Below are 15,106 nucleotides of genomic sequence, written 5' to 3'. Positions count from 1 at the left end.
TTCTTTCATAGTTTCTCTGTCAGCCAGAAATAACGGGTTTTCTCACAAGTAACATATTACTGGCTCCCTTGATCTTTTCCTGTAATTAAATACCCAGGATGTTGATGGACTGCTTTCTGATTTAGGACATAAAGACCTTTGGCAGTATACCCGAAAGTACCTGGATGGCATTGGAATTGACATATGACAAATGTGAATAGTTAGAAAATAACTGAATAGTTAGAAATTATCTTGCAGCTGGAAAAATAATGAGTGACTGTATGTTGAAATACAGTGCAGGAACAAAGTTCTGTCAGTGCGTGCAGTGAGAGTTATCACCACAGAGTTTTAAATGCCATTTTGCAAACCTGAGTTATCACTTAATCTACTGTAAACACTTAGGAGAAAGTGCTTCAGCCTTTAGGTTGCCTGTTTTAGAAGTAATTTAGTGATGGCCAAAAAAGCAGGTTTGGAGTTTGGAGGTTTTTTTCATCAAAGGAAATACAGAGGCCATTTCTGCTTGAAAGGGCAGCCTAATAAAGCCAAACCAAAGACTGAATCACTCATAGTGTGAAGAATTGAGTTCTGTAGGAGGCAAATTAGCAGAATATCAGCAGTCTGTTATTTGATATAAATTAAATTAAAATAGGGGTAAAGATGGAAGTACTGAAACAAATGGAAGAATTGTCATCAAAAACTGGCTTGACTATTTTATTTGTGTAGGTAGAATCTACTATTAAAAAAATTAAGTTGATAATTGAAATTTCTAGTGTCATAACTTCCTGAAGAAGTTGTCTTGTACGTGTCTTTTGTACTAGATGGTAAGATGCAGAAGACAAATCCTTTTTTTAATGCCTATTTAATTTCAGTGTGTGTTTCTGTTGTAAGCTCATAGCCAGATTTGTAGCAGCATTGGAAGATGGGCTTCTCAGGTGAGTGTTACTGCAGCTTAAACTGCCGAAGTGAGATATCTATGTCTTCATTAAATCCCCTTGTGATGCTCTTTCGTTTCTGTATCTACAACTAGTTCAACAGCATTTCTTTCCAAGCAGCAGTAAGCCTGCTTATCACAATCTGAGGTTTATTCACTATGAAGAGAAAACAAAAAATAAATGGGATAATTATATTTACAACTTTTGTTATATTGTTGGCATAGCCTTGTGAAAGGTATTAAAAGCAGAAAAGATTTGCTGAGCTATTGCATGGCAAGCATTTCTATTGAAGAGATGCTACCTACAGCTCTGACCTTTCACTTTTGGAGACCTACAATACCTGTGTCTAATATTTTTGCCTGTTTAATATATTTTCAAATATAGCAAAAGAAAATAAAGTCCCGCTGTGAATCTTCACTTGGTAGTATCAGTGAGATTGTAGCACAAATCTGAGGAAAAGGAAATCAATTTAATTCACTATCCCTCATTCTTGTTCATCTACTCTTTACCACAGTGCACATATATATTGTTTAAAACAGCCTGTGCCACCCAGCCTGTGCCATTTTTTGGTTAGTGTTTTCCTTGAGTGGAAAACATTTTTAGATGTGATTGAATTTTCTTTAATGCATCAGGTAGAAGTTTGGTGCATGATGTCTGTCCCCTGAGTTCCCAAGAAAGCCTGTGAAACAGTTTGTGCATGGGACTATTTGACTTCCATAATACTTCTGGGAGACCAGGTCAGATTGGGTTTAAACAGGATTAAGCTAAAGCAGATATTCCTTAGTTGTACTTTAAGTAGCGTGGGATTTATGAGGGGAAAGTAGATTTATGACCCTGGAAAAATCTTGATCCCTCTCAGTCTGGTTTCAGTCTTCAGAGTGAGACTGAGCTGGTTCCTTTGATTGCTGGATTCATATGATGAATAATACCCTTATTGATTTGTGGATTTCTGTTAGAATTCCTGCCTGACCAAAATCTTGGATGTTTTGTTGTCAATTCAGTCACGACAGCAACTCGAGGAAAGTTCACTGAGTACTGTGTCTAGCGTGAGGATGATGCACAGGCAGGCAGAGAGGTGAGACCACACAGATTTGCACACACTGGTGAGGAATCACGGTTTCAGTCTCTCTGCTGAAACAGTTTGGCTGGTAGCTTCAAGCATAGCAGTGATGCAGAGATTAGCATTTGCCATGGCGACTTAGGTTTGCTAGCTGAGTGTGAGCCAGTAACCTGCAGGTTGCGGAGATAGCTTTACATTTAAGTGGATACTTTCGCTGAAACTAGTTAGTAATTACATGTCTGGACCTGCCAATAGATAAAGGTGCCACAGTAGCAGCAGTTCACTGGCTTCTCAGCAACATTTTCTAAGCTAGAGTTTTGAAATTGTTCTATGTTAGGAAGTGGCCTAGAGATTCAAGTTAATTTACTCCTCATTTCACCTAAGCAGGGGTGGTTGTGTTTGTCATCAGCTGAGGCTGAATCACAGTTCAGCACAGAGTCATTTCTCAGTGTTGGCCAGCCTTGAGTAAATAGAGGCATGTAACACTCATTCTGCAAATACCTCCTGGAGGCCAAAGGTTATATCAGTGAACAGTAGCATCAGGACTTTTACTGACTCTGCCTCTTTGTTTTCCAGAGCCCCTCGTGCTGGTGGGTAAGGGTTGCTGTCCTCATGCACGAGGGGAGGACAAAGCATGGAAGGGGTCAGTGAGGACACTGTCCTGCAGTTCTGGCTCCAGCTGTGCCATATTACCAGACTACTGCCACCAGCTGCTTGACTGTCTTACAGCATTAGTTTTACCCTAACTCTTGCAATTGCTCCCTGATTTGGTTTTGGTGAAGTGATCCAAGTTAAAAAGCCACATTTTAAAGAGCAACATCACAGGTCTCAGGGAGGGTGGGTGAGTTAGACTACCAGAAGCAGAGGTACAACACCTAGGAGTACCCCAAGTTCCAACTAACGCCATATTTCAATAAGAGGAGTGCAACACCTGAGTTCCAAACTGCCCCTGTCTGAGAAAAGCATCAGCTCTCCTTGCTTCTTCAAGTGTCACTGTGGCACACCTGCTTTCCCAGGCTCCAGAGTGGCATCGGGGAGGAGCAGCAGCCCCTTGGCTGGGCCCTGAACAGACACTGCTCAGGACACAACCCCACCATCTCACATTGGCAGGCAAAACCAGATGAAGCCTAGAGCTATCATTTCCACATTTACCTTAGAGCAAAAGATCTCTGAACTCCAGCATGCTTCTCTGGAGGCTGAAATCCACCCAGCACCATACTTGGTACTTATCAGGCCATCAAAATTCTTCAGTCACTGGCACTTCAGTTCAGGTAACAATTGTATCACACCAACACCAAACAAGAAAAGCACCAGTAGACAAGAATACCCATACACTTCTGCTGCCTTACCCTTACTCTGTAACTTAACTCCTGCACAAGCTTTGATTGGCCTTTGCTCTTTCATTTCATCCCCACTTGTGAGAGCACTTTAACAGTCTGAAGTAAACATGTCTGATTTTTTTAAGGCAGGTCACATAATCTGAAAACCTGATTTCTGTGTATGTGTGAATGTGTTGTTTTTTAACTCCCGTAAAAGGTTATGCCGAGAACATATCTTTGCAACAATCCTTATTAGTATTGAAGAAATTTAATATAGGCACAGCCTTTTAGAAAAGCAAAAAGTAAGAATGCCCCTGTGGACTGCAAGTCTTAAGCAGTCAGGGTGACTTCCACTTCTCTTTCTGCTAAATATGCTTCATTTTAGGGAATGATTTACTAACATCAGTTAAGTTGCTAACTTGTGTTTGGGTTGTTTTTAACTAAACACAGTTAGGTGGAGTACAGACAAAGAATTCTCTTTGAAATCTCCGTTTTTGCAAACCTTCTCACTGTGTTTTTAAAAAGTCTGTTGTTCAAACATGCCTGCTTGCTGCCCAGCTCTGTTCTAGGTGAGAGCTGCATCTGAAAACCTTGTCCCTCTCTCTCCCACCTCACTCATCTGAAAGATGTGTGTAGAGAAGCAAAGCCTTTTGTTCAAACATCAGATATATCCTTTTGTGTTTCAAAACATTTTGTGTGTGCAGGATTTACAGCCATGAGCACACTTTATAACTTTTTTCTTTCCTTCTTCAAGGAAAGAGCCATTATCAGCCCACAAATGTAGAAACACAAGGAGCTCAGGAGTTTGATTCAGCTTAATATAACCAGTGGCTAACCACAGTCTTCACTGTGCCTCAGTTTCCCTCTGGCACATCTGAAAGTGATTCACAAAAATCTGCTGTAGAGAAAGGGTGTCCAGGACAGCCCATCAGGGTCTTCCTGACACTGCCATCCCCATGTGAGCAGGAGCCCCAGCTGTCATGCCTTCGAGGAGCCCAGTTCAGTGCTCCTGTACTGCTGCAGGAGCCCCAGGCTGGCTGGCAGGCCTGTGGGGGTCCCAGCCGTGTCTGCTGCAGTGCCAATCCGAGCCCACGCTGCCAGCAAGGCATCCTCACACCACCACAAACCTCCCCTGTCAGTGACTCAGCAGCCTAATAACAGCCTTTTGTTCCTCCTCGCTGGGTACTTATGAGAAATTTCAATATAAGGAAACTGCATGTAGAAAAATGCTAAAATAAAAGAAACTAACTGGTGTCCTAAGGCTCCCCTTTCCCAAGGCTAAAACTAAGAGTAAAACGACCCCATTTTTTCAATTAAAGAAGTTGTCAGTCACACTGGCTAGTCCCAGAACAAAGTTCCAGGAACAAGTAAATATTTTAGGCAGGTGTGTTTATCTGTGCTGATAGTGCCAAACTGTGGCACAATCAGGTCACTTTGACCATAAGCTAAGCTCCAGAGCTCAGAAGGACTTTGACTAGATCTAAAGGGCAGGGCATGGTGCCCTGGGGCAGTCTGTGCCACACCACCACTGTGATGATGGATCTGGACTTTCAGCAGTATGTGGATGTAGTCAGCAGCCAGGCCCTGCCAAGGGCACCATGGAGGGGGTGAGGGTTTATGCCCAACATTTTGCCTCTGCCGATCCCCAGGATGCTGGGACAAGGGGCTATCAGATGGAAAAAATGCTCCAAGTGACCGGGCCGAGCAGAGCCTGCAAGAGGGGAGAACAGCACCTCCTCTGTCACCATTGCTCCAGCACGAGCACTCTCACAGCCCCACATTCATTGCAAATGCCAGGGAAGACTGAGCCCCAACAAGACATACTGATTTCACTTCACCTGTGCTCAGAGGCAAAGCACAACAGTGCCACAAAAGCTTGCACAAAGCCCTGCAAGCAGCCGTGTGGATCACCCAGGAAGGTGTTTTGTGCTTCAAGTCCCTTTTTGATTTCCAGACACCTTTCCTTTAATAACAAGGAAGGTTTAATGCCTGTAGTATGATTGTTCTTTATAGGGCTCCATGTGAATTTTATATTTGATCTGACTCATGAGAAAAAGGGGAGTATTTTTTTCCTGTTTTATGATTTTATAAAGATTTGCAACAAGGAATCTTATGTCATGCTTAGGTGAATTGTCATGCAAATGGCTGTAATAGGGGATAAGACTGTTTGTTTTTTGATGATACAATAAAATGTCAAAATAGGAGTCTCAAAATCCTGTATACAATGTTGAGGCTGTGGTTGCTTCAAGGTTCTCACACTCTGCATGGTGAATAAACCAAGCAAAATGCAGAGAGGAGTGTGAGAGCTATTTGTGTCAGTGAGAGACACCACACAATTAATTCTCATACTTAATTTTGTCTAATTATTAGTATGGATTTTTGTAGGCAGTGGAATAATCTGCTTATCAAATACCACTTTGAAATACATTAGCTCTGCCTTGTTCTGAAGTTAAACATGTAGCAATTTAGTCAGCTCAGTGAGTCACAATTCCAGTAAATACAGAAGACAGCTCAGTGCATTTAGCACTAATATCACAATTAACACTTCAGAAACCTGCCTAAGTAACAGAACCACCCAAAACAATTATATAGGCATTTTTAGTAACCACGGTGTAGTGTTTACTGAACAGGCAAGAATCCCCCTTATAAAAATCTTCACACGCTGTTGAGACTAGAAGTGTTTAGTTAAATTATGCCTGTAGAAAGGTTTAACTCTTCCAAAGCAGCACAAACATTCCAGAGGGGAGCAATATAATGCAATCTTTCAGTGCCTATCAGAGCAAGTTGCTTAGACCTTTGCAAGCAGTCAGCATTGGCTTCCTTTGCTCCAGAGGGGGGCTGAGCTGGCAGGTGAATCCTCAAGGCCAGGGGAGATGCTCATCCTTGCACCCCTGTCTTGGCAGAGAAGCCACAGTGCCCAGCTGGTCCTCCTGGGCTCTGCCAAGGACATTAAAAGCAGAGGGGCCATGCTGTTGTTCTTGCCCTCTGGAGTAAAAGGATGAGTAAGTGTTTTTAAAAGGCTGTTGTGGTTATTCTTGTTAATTCTTGGTTATTCTGTTGAAGTAATTCTTGGTAATGTCTGATACCTTGGTTTTGTGACCTTATTCCAAGAGAAGGCCAGTTGAAATTTTCATGATCTTGGCATCTGTGAGGATGCTGAGGTTACATGGTAATCTTGGGTTTAAAAAATAACTTACTAATTCTTATCCTTGCTATTAGTTCTATATGAACTATCATATAGTTCATCCATCTGTCCCACATTTGTCACCACAGTATCTGAATTTTATCAGGACAATTAAAAAAAGTGGTTCTGAGATCTCACGTGAATAACAGGAGTATGAATCATGATCCAAAGCAGTATTTTGCACTTTGTGTATCCTGCTGCAGTCAAGCTTTAAATTCATTGACATCAGATCTCAACTTGTCTTAAACTTGTCCCGGAACATTAATTCTGGTAGTGCTTACAGAACGCACATCTGCAGGAACACACAAAACATCTCCAAAAGGAGATGGCACAGCCAGGGTGACACGACCAGTTCCTCTCAAGTCCTTACTAGAAAGGCAACATTCCATATTCTGATTGCACTCCATTTCTGTCAGAAAGGATCTATTTTTAAAATTAAGTTTTACATACACGACAGCCAGTGGGGAGAAGGAAATACCCTTTTCTTCCTTCTCTCCCCTCCTTTTATGCCCTGTCATAGAGTTTTTGCTATCCTCTTCACAATGGCTGTCATACCACACAGCCCATTCATACAGGAAGGAGGAAAAGGTGAAAGCTTGGTGCTGTAAATCAGCCTTGGATCAAGAGAAGGATGTTAGCTGCACAATATTTCTTCTAAAATCGGGTGAACCCTGAGTCTGACACCATCTTCCAGCAATTCCCAGCTCACCATGTCTGTCAGTCTTAACATGGAGAAACAAGATATTTTAATGGCCTCAGGCAAATGCCAGCCTGTTTGGTCCTTACAAAACATCCAAAATGTTCTGCTGCCTCCAGGTCTATGAAATGGTCTGTTTTATTTGGGAGATAGGCAGAACTGACAGCTTCTCCTTGTTTTCTGAGAAACCAGTCCAGTCTACTTCACATGTAATTTACTGTCCAACCCTAATTTTTCTGTATCAAACCAAATTACAAAAAAAAAATTACATGAACACACCCATTTGATAAATTGAACTAAAATTATAAGAAGAATAAAACACTCTCAGTCTTCCTTGAAATAATTTTTAAGGACAGTGATGCTAGTTGAAAAGGTGACACTGTACTCTTCACTAGGACTTGCAGTCTGGGAAGCAGGGATGTGTTTAGGCAGCCAGTAAAACAAACAGAAGAAGGGACTGTGCCACCCAGCAAAAAATGAACAGATGAGACTCACAGTTACTGAATTTTGGAAAAAGCATGAATGTATCAGAAAGGGACTAGACAAACTAAAGAGCTAAAACAAAGTTCTCTAATGCAGCGTTGACTTAAACGTATACAATTTACTGGCTGAAAGCAGGGGAGTCTGTAAGGGAAGGCTTGTTTTGTGTCCTGCTTTCCTCCTGCACATGATTATTATTCATCCATACTAGAAACTTGACAGTTTTACTAGATAAACCTTTGGTCTGACCCAGCTCAAGTTCTTCACATCCTTGAATGGTAATGAACAGTGCAGCTATCCCTGCAGAGGACACACAGCGAGGAGAGGGTGGTGTGCCACAGGGATGCACCTGCTGTCCATGCAAAGAATATAATACTATTAACAACTCTGACATTCTTGTGCCCACTCCCTCTGCTGTGTTTTCCCCCCAGATCGGTAGTTTTTAATACATCAGAAAGTTATAGGGTTTTTTTGGTCTGAAGATAGAAGGGCCAGGGTCATCAGTGGGATGGCTGAAGGCTTCTGTGAATCCACAGAATGGGTATTATGTAAGAAAAAGAGTTGCTCAATCCATCTTGATGCCTATTTGGTCCTACAACAGAATATTCCCAGCAGAATTTACAGATAACATTTGCCAGGAGAAAATAGGGGCGTTTTTTTGCAATGGGTGCAATTTTACTTTCTTTCTTGGGTGGCTTTAAGAACTTTAGAAGAGGTAAGTGAAGCAGGAGAGGCAGTGGGGTAGCGCTGTTTGTGAGGGATTGTTTAGATTAGATTGAAACCCATGATGGTGATGACAGGTTGAGTGGGTAAAGATCAGGGGAATGTCAGCAGAGTGGATGTCCTGGTAGGAGTCTGTTACAGACCACCTAGCCAGGATGAATAGGCAGATGATTCATTTACAGGAGGCTGGGAGAAATCCCACAATGCCACCCTTGCACTCATGGGGGATTTCTACTCGACAGATATCTGCTGGTAGTTTAGAAAAAGAGGGGGTCCATCCTGCATCTCATGACTTGGAAGGATAGTCTCCCCTTTTGTATCCTTACTGTTTCAGTCATCCCAATGTCTCCCAGCAAATAATTCTAAATCACTTCTTTTCTCATTTCACTGCGTATATGTCATCCATGTAGTATGTAATGCAGAGAATCTTGTCATTGAACTTTGTTAAGCTATGCTTATGGAAATTTATATTAAAATTGCTTTTTAAATACCTTTGACAGTGATTCCTCAAGTGATCTAAACCACTCATTTGTGACAACTGTGTACTTCTTTTTTCATCAACCAAAAAGTACATCTACTTTCTTCTCACTCAGCAGCAAACTTCTTTTTGGAAAAAGGTTACCAGGCACTTTAAATTAATTCAAACCACATTTTGCAGGAAAAACCAAGAAAATAATGGAGAAGGCTGGCTGCACGCATAGGCACACCTGAGCCCACAGCTTCCTGTTCTGGAAGGAACTATTGCAAAGCCTGGCACCAATCCTGCAGCCAGGCATGTTGGGCTGGCACACACCCATGTGGGACTGGCACAGGGCCGGGCACTGTGAGGTGGTGCCACAGCCCACCCTCATGTCATGCCTGCACAGCCCTCAGCACTGCAGCCTGTGTGGCACCTGCTCCGTGGGCAGCAACCATCAGGGAACTGCGCGGATCCTGCGCGGTCTGTGCTCCTGGGGGGCTCTCTCATTGTTGCAGTGATTTTATAAACGAAATTTTCATGGCCTAAACAACAAGGTGTTTCTTTGGGCAGGTCACGTCATCTTCCCCACTGCTCATTTCAGTACTACAAGAAGCCTGGAGGATTTTTTTAAAGGAAGGCTTACATGGCTCTGGAGGCAAAAGCATGAGAGGGCAATGACTGCAAATTGTGTGTAAGCAGTTGCTTCTCTAGATGACGGACTGTGCTTCAGAGGTGTGAAGGGCTCACAAAAAGTGGTGAAGCATGGTACTTTGAAGGATAATTCTCAGAGGGCTGTCGTTAACCAGGGGATTAGGATGACTGTAGATGCCCTGCCAGCCAGCCTTGAGGAGTCATGCTCCAAGAGAGGAGGGAGAAGGCCTGTGCAGGGATCGGGAAGAGCAGCACTGGTAGGTACCACCCTCCACCCACCTCCCTGGGGCTGCTTTCTCTGGTATGAAATACCTCTGTAAGATCAAGCCCAGGAAATCGTGCAGAAAAAAGTGTTTTTCCCCCCCTCCTGCTGTTCTTTTCATTATTCCTTTTGCTCTTATTTTTCTCTTTTTTCATTTCTTTTCTTCCCCCTTCACATTTTCATTTCTTTTCTTTCCCCTTCAGATCCTCACAGGGTTTTACAAAGGGTTTTCTTCTGCCAAGTTCATTTTAAAGAGAGGAAAAACTGAAGTGCAGGAGTTTGTGAAGGCAGCTCATGACACCGCCTCATGCTGCCTCACCTAGCCTCAGCTCCACACCAGCAGCAGCTGCTGCAGGAGAGCAGCAGCTCCCAGAACGGGCAGGAGCACAGCAGAGAGCACCCTGTGCACACAAACTGCATTGAAGAAAGAAGTGTAAAGTCAAAAGAAGTGTAAATGCAGCAATTTGAATTTAATTTGACATTTTGTGATGTCATTGAGAGGAGGATGCCCTGGTGATGGGATCTCCCTGCTCTCCAGCATGCCTCCAGAGAGAGTCTGGGCTGCTTCTGTGGGCTGGCTGAGCTGAACCAGCTTCTGCAGGGTGCCCAAGGAACCTCCCAGACTGTCAGCACTGTCAGGTTCACCACAGCCCTGCACTGAAGGGAGCGAGAGCCATGGTAAACTGAAACACGGGGTGCTCAGCATGTGCACAGTACTGTGTTGCTCTTACATACTGTGCCTGAAACAACAGATCCTGGTCACTCAAATCCACTCTGAGTGTGTTTCACTGGGACATTCAGCCCCAAAGGTGGGTGGGTACATGATGAACACATGAGCCGTGGCCTCACGGGAGCCTCAGCCACACCTCTCTGACCTGGAAAGGTCAGAGCAGATGGTAGCCATTCTTCCATTCTTTATAGGTTCACACTTACAAAATCAGTGAATCTCTCTTTCTGCAACAGCATCAGCTGTTACACACAGTTCAAACTCTTCTCTTTTTCCTGTTACTCCTTGAAGCAAGTGAATTTTGTATAACAATGCTGGAAATGCCCAGAGGCAGCCCTTCAGCTGGGGTAGGGAGAATTGCTCAGCACTGGCTGCTGTGTCCTTCAAGGCAATGCTGAGCTCATGTGGCACATCTGTTTGCTGTTTCACAAGTCATAAAAATACAACAATAGGGATTCCTTCTCAAAAAAAAAAAAAAAAAAAAAAAAAGGCCAGGGAATAATTTTTAGAGCACCAAGAGAATACAGTGAGTATTAATGCTGCCCTTAGCTAGCTGGAATTGACATTCTGAATGAATTATCAGAGAAGTTGAATATCTATGAATTATCAGAGAAGTTGTGTTTCTGACAGCTCTGAACTTTCACCATTGTGCTGGGAGGTGAGATTGGTTCAAGCAGGGGCTGGGATGAAAATGTACCTACTGCTTAATACTTTCAGTTCCTAAGAAGAAAAATACTTTTATATTTTGAGATGGTACAACTAATAGCAATTATGAAAGGAAGAGGCATTGCTGGTATTTCAGCTTGATTTCATGGCCTTTATGCTGTATTTTTAAGGTAATTCCTAAAGGCCATATTTTATTTAAAATAATGTAAGAATGCAGTCACATGCTTTGAAAGGAAGACAGCTGATTACAGATTACAAGCATAGGGCAAGCAATCTGCATTTTCCATTTTAACTATGCTCTTAAGTCATGAAGTGCAAACCCATTAAGCTGAAATATAAATGATCCAGTATCTGATCTCAAACCAAAAGAATTTCTGCTTTACAGTCATGGGATAAGACTGATAAATTTACATTTACAAAGTATTCAAGATTATTCAGTGACTTTTTGGGGGGATTGCAAACTCTGTTTTCACTAGTACAAACTGTGCCTGCACCAACTCATTGAAATGAAACAGACAATTTATACACTGACATTTACTGAGAGCATACCAAAGGCTCTCAGATTTTCAAATTGTCTTGGAAACCCTCTACACTGTAAGAACTCTGCTGGCATCTGGGGCTCACACTACTTTAAACAGGTAAGTTTCAACAGAGTACTCCAGTGAAATACTGCAAAAGCATTTCTTAATGGTGTTTTTCAAAAGTAAAGTGTTAAGTTGCAGAGTTCCCATGCTGAAAGCCTAAATGGACCCTCTTAGTAAGAAAAGTAGTCTATAAAGAAGTTTTCTTTCACTTCTATTTTCTGCTGGTTGATGAAAATAGAACAGCTTTATTTCTTGTGCACAAAATTTGGAGCGAGTTGATAACAGCTTGCACATAATTCTCAACATTTCAGTATACAATTCCTCAGCGTGTAATTAGTGGTCTTCTTATGGCAGTTTTTGTTTTAACAAAATCCACTTCTGGTGAGTTTCACTGATGCTTAGACTGGGGAGATTTTTATGCCTAAACTTTGAAAAATAAGAAAGTGAAGAAACACGCATCAAAGGATATGTGACTCTTGTTAAGCAGAAGAAGCAAGCATTTCAGGACAGTATACTTCAACACAAAAAAAATAAAGTGGCTACTGAACACTGGCTTTGATTTATGAAGCCAACAATTTGGTAATAAAGATACATCAAAATCTGTAAGAGCTTTGAATCTGAAAGAAAGATCCCCTTTTGCAAATTCCTGTGATGGGTTGGGTTGCCCAGGTTCCCCAGAGAACAGGGTATGTTGCAGTGTATTTTGGCCTTCATTGTTTATTAGTCAGCTTGTCAGCTTTCTCTCTCTTCTCAAAAGTCAAATACAGAAAGAGACGAGGGTTGGTGTAAACACAAGGCCTCTTTATTTTGTTTCAACAGTACATGACTTCCTATTTAGCATGACCAAAACCAAGCAGAACAGTGGAAATCGCATATACCATTTCTCCTAATACATTGTTCTTCCTTGAAACTGCACAAGTACAAAAGGAAGGATAAATTCAACAACATTAACTCCAGTTAGGCATTTTCACATGAACCAGAGCTTACGCACAACAGGTGACAAGCAGACAAATCAGCATCAGAAAAACTTACTTCAGCAAGGTGTGAAATCTCCTTTGGGGAAAGAAAATTTGTCTTGAAGCAAGGGATGCAAACATCCTCAGGTAAGGAGCACATGCTAATCCTTTCTAAAAGCTTCATCACTAAAAGTTGTTAGAGGAGTACACAACCCAGCTCCAAAGCCACAAGGCCAGATAGGATGCAGTTTAGAGCCTTCAGTCGTCACCAAAACTGGTGCCTTCTCCTGCTGGCTTATCTCCAGTTTTCTGTATCTAAATATGCCACAGAGCACTTGGCCAAGGAAAGCTGCTGATGGCTTAAGTGCAGATCACAGTAAAACACCTTTATGTATTTGTCAGCTGTTCACAGTTTATGTCCTAGCCTTGACTGGGTTTAATTGTTACGAGTTGACTCGAGTCATTAAGCCAAATCATTGAGTCTAAGAGCTGTGCAAATGTATCATCTACCTGGTGGGACAAATATTTTGTGTTGGAGCATTAGGCAGACTGGTGTAAGATTGCCATTTATCCTTATCCTTCCCTCAACTCCACTCCTTTACCATAGTTAGTTTCAGACTCAGTCTATGAGAAACCACAAACCAATACCAGAATTAAAGCTAATACACACGAGTCATGACAGGGTAAAGAAGTGAGGATCTAGGCATGAATGAGGCATTCACTTCTGCAGAAGTGACTGCCTCTGCAGAAGCCACAAAGGACCTTTTGGTAGGAGCACACTGATTCTGGGCATTTTCTAAGAAAGAATTTCCACTGAAGTTTCCAGGAAACTGTCTCCCAGAAACTGAGCTCAGCCTTTCCACATAAACTAGCAGTTCTATTAATTTCAAACAACAGATTGTTGTTAATGCTGCTGATGTCCTTTTGGCCTCACAAGAATGGTATTTGTTGTTCTTGTTGTTACTCTTTTTCATACCTTGGGGATGTAATTTGCTGGTTTCTCTGTTGAGAGAAGCATGAGTTGTTGCACATTTAGTGCAAGGACTTAAAAACCCCAGAGATTTAAGCCAAAGTCCTAGTATCTAGAAGTTCAGTACTAGATATATGATTGTGTGATTTAAATTGTATGCATTGGTCTCAGCAATGAGCTTAATTTCTAAACAATCTGATATTTAGAAGAGTTTGTATTCAGTACTTCAGTCACACCAGACTGCTTGCCTGTGCTGGACTGGGTTATCACTGCATCACCAGGCACATGACAGGGAACGATGTCTGGGGCAGGCACAGACAGAAATTCTTCACTGGGACCAGACTAATTCAGCCTCCGTTCTGGCCAGTGCTCAATGTTTCACAGGACAGGTGTAGGTAAAACATAATATGCCCTTACATTACATTTCCTCTGGAGCCATTACAGGTAATTTTGATTTAAATCTTGGAGCCAAGCTCTAGAAGCTGTGAAGAGTTACATAATTATGCCATGAGCAGGTATCTGGGCCTTTATTATTAAGTATGTAAACAACTGCTTTGGAAACTTGGTCAGGTTTTGGACCTCCACGACTTTTAGAAGGAATGACATCCATGATCTAATGGATCATTACCCGGGAATGTATCTTTTTCTCTGAGCATTTCACGGCTAAAATTTTACTGACATATCATCTTCCTTTTATGAGCTCCTTAGATCGATCTCCTTTCTACTTTGCAGTATTTTGTATTCTGCTACCAGTATGTTCAAATGTCTTCTGAAATTAATTTTTTCCCTGTCCTTGGGGATGGTGCTATGTAGGGCCAGGAGCTGGACACAATGATCCTTGAGGATCCCTTCCAGCCTAGATTATTCTGTGACTCTACACTATCATTTTACAGGTGAGTTGACTCCTAACACATACCAGGCTGCAAATAAAGCAGCATAGTTTATTAATGAAAATCCAGAACTTTCAAAGATGTCCACCTTATCATCTGTTATGGATTGTTCCTGGAAATGCTTCAAATAATAATTTTAAACAGGTCATCTGAGTAATGACATTAATGTCTTTTCCTTTTAAAACTGGGATATCCTTTGAAAAAACCTGGGCTTAAGTATTTTTTTTTTTAATGAATAATCAAGAATAACTGTGTTTTCTTTTGCTCAATTTAACTGTAGCTATTCAACAGTAATACCTTTTGCTAATTTGCATTGCATTATAATAATTCTATTTGAAAAAAAATTCTATTTATCTTCACTTCTTTTTATATTAAATGTTACTATTCAAGTTCATAAAACCATTATAATTATTTCCATTCATGAGTGTACAATCAGGCACAGAATTTTACACAGGGTAATTTTAAAGTTCCCTTTTCTAAAAGAAAGCCAACTTACTGAAAATTTCAGTACAGTGAAAAAATACACTTTTTTCCCCTACAAAACCTTAGGATTACACAAAAATACA

The sequence above is a fragment of the Melospiza georgiana genome, chromosome Z (assembly GCF_028018845.1).
Source record: "Melospiza georgiana isolate bMelGeo1 chromosome Z, bMelGeo1.pri, whole genome shotgun sequence".
Lineage (NCBI taxonomy): Eukaryota > Metazoa > Chordata > Aves > Passeriformes > Passerellidae > Melospiza > Melospiza georgiana.
The sequence above is the reverse complement of the archived record's forward strand: the minus strand, read 5'-3'. Positions refer to the sequence as shown.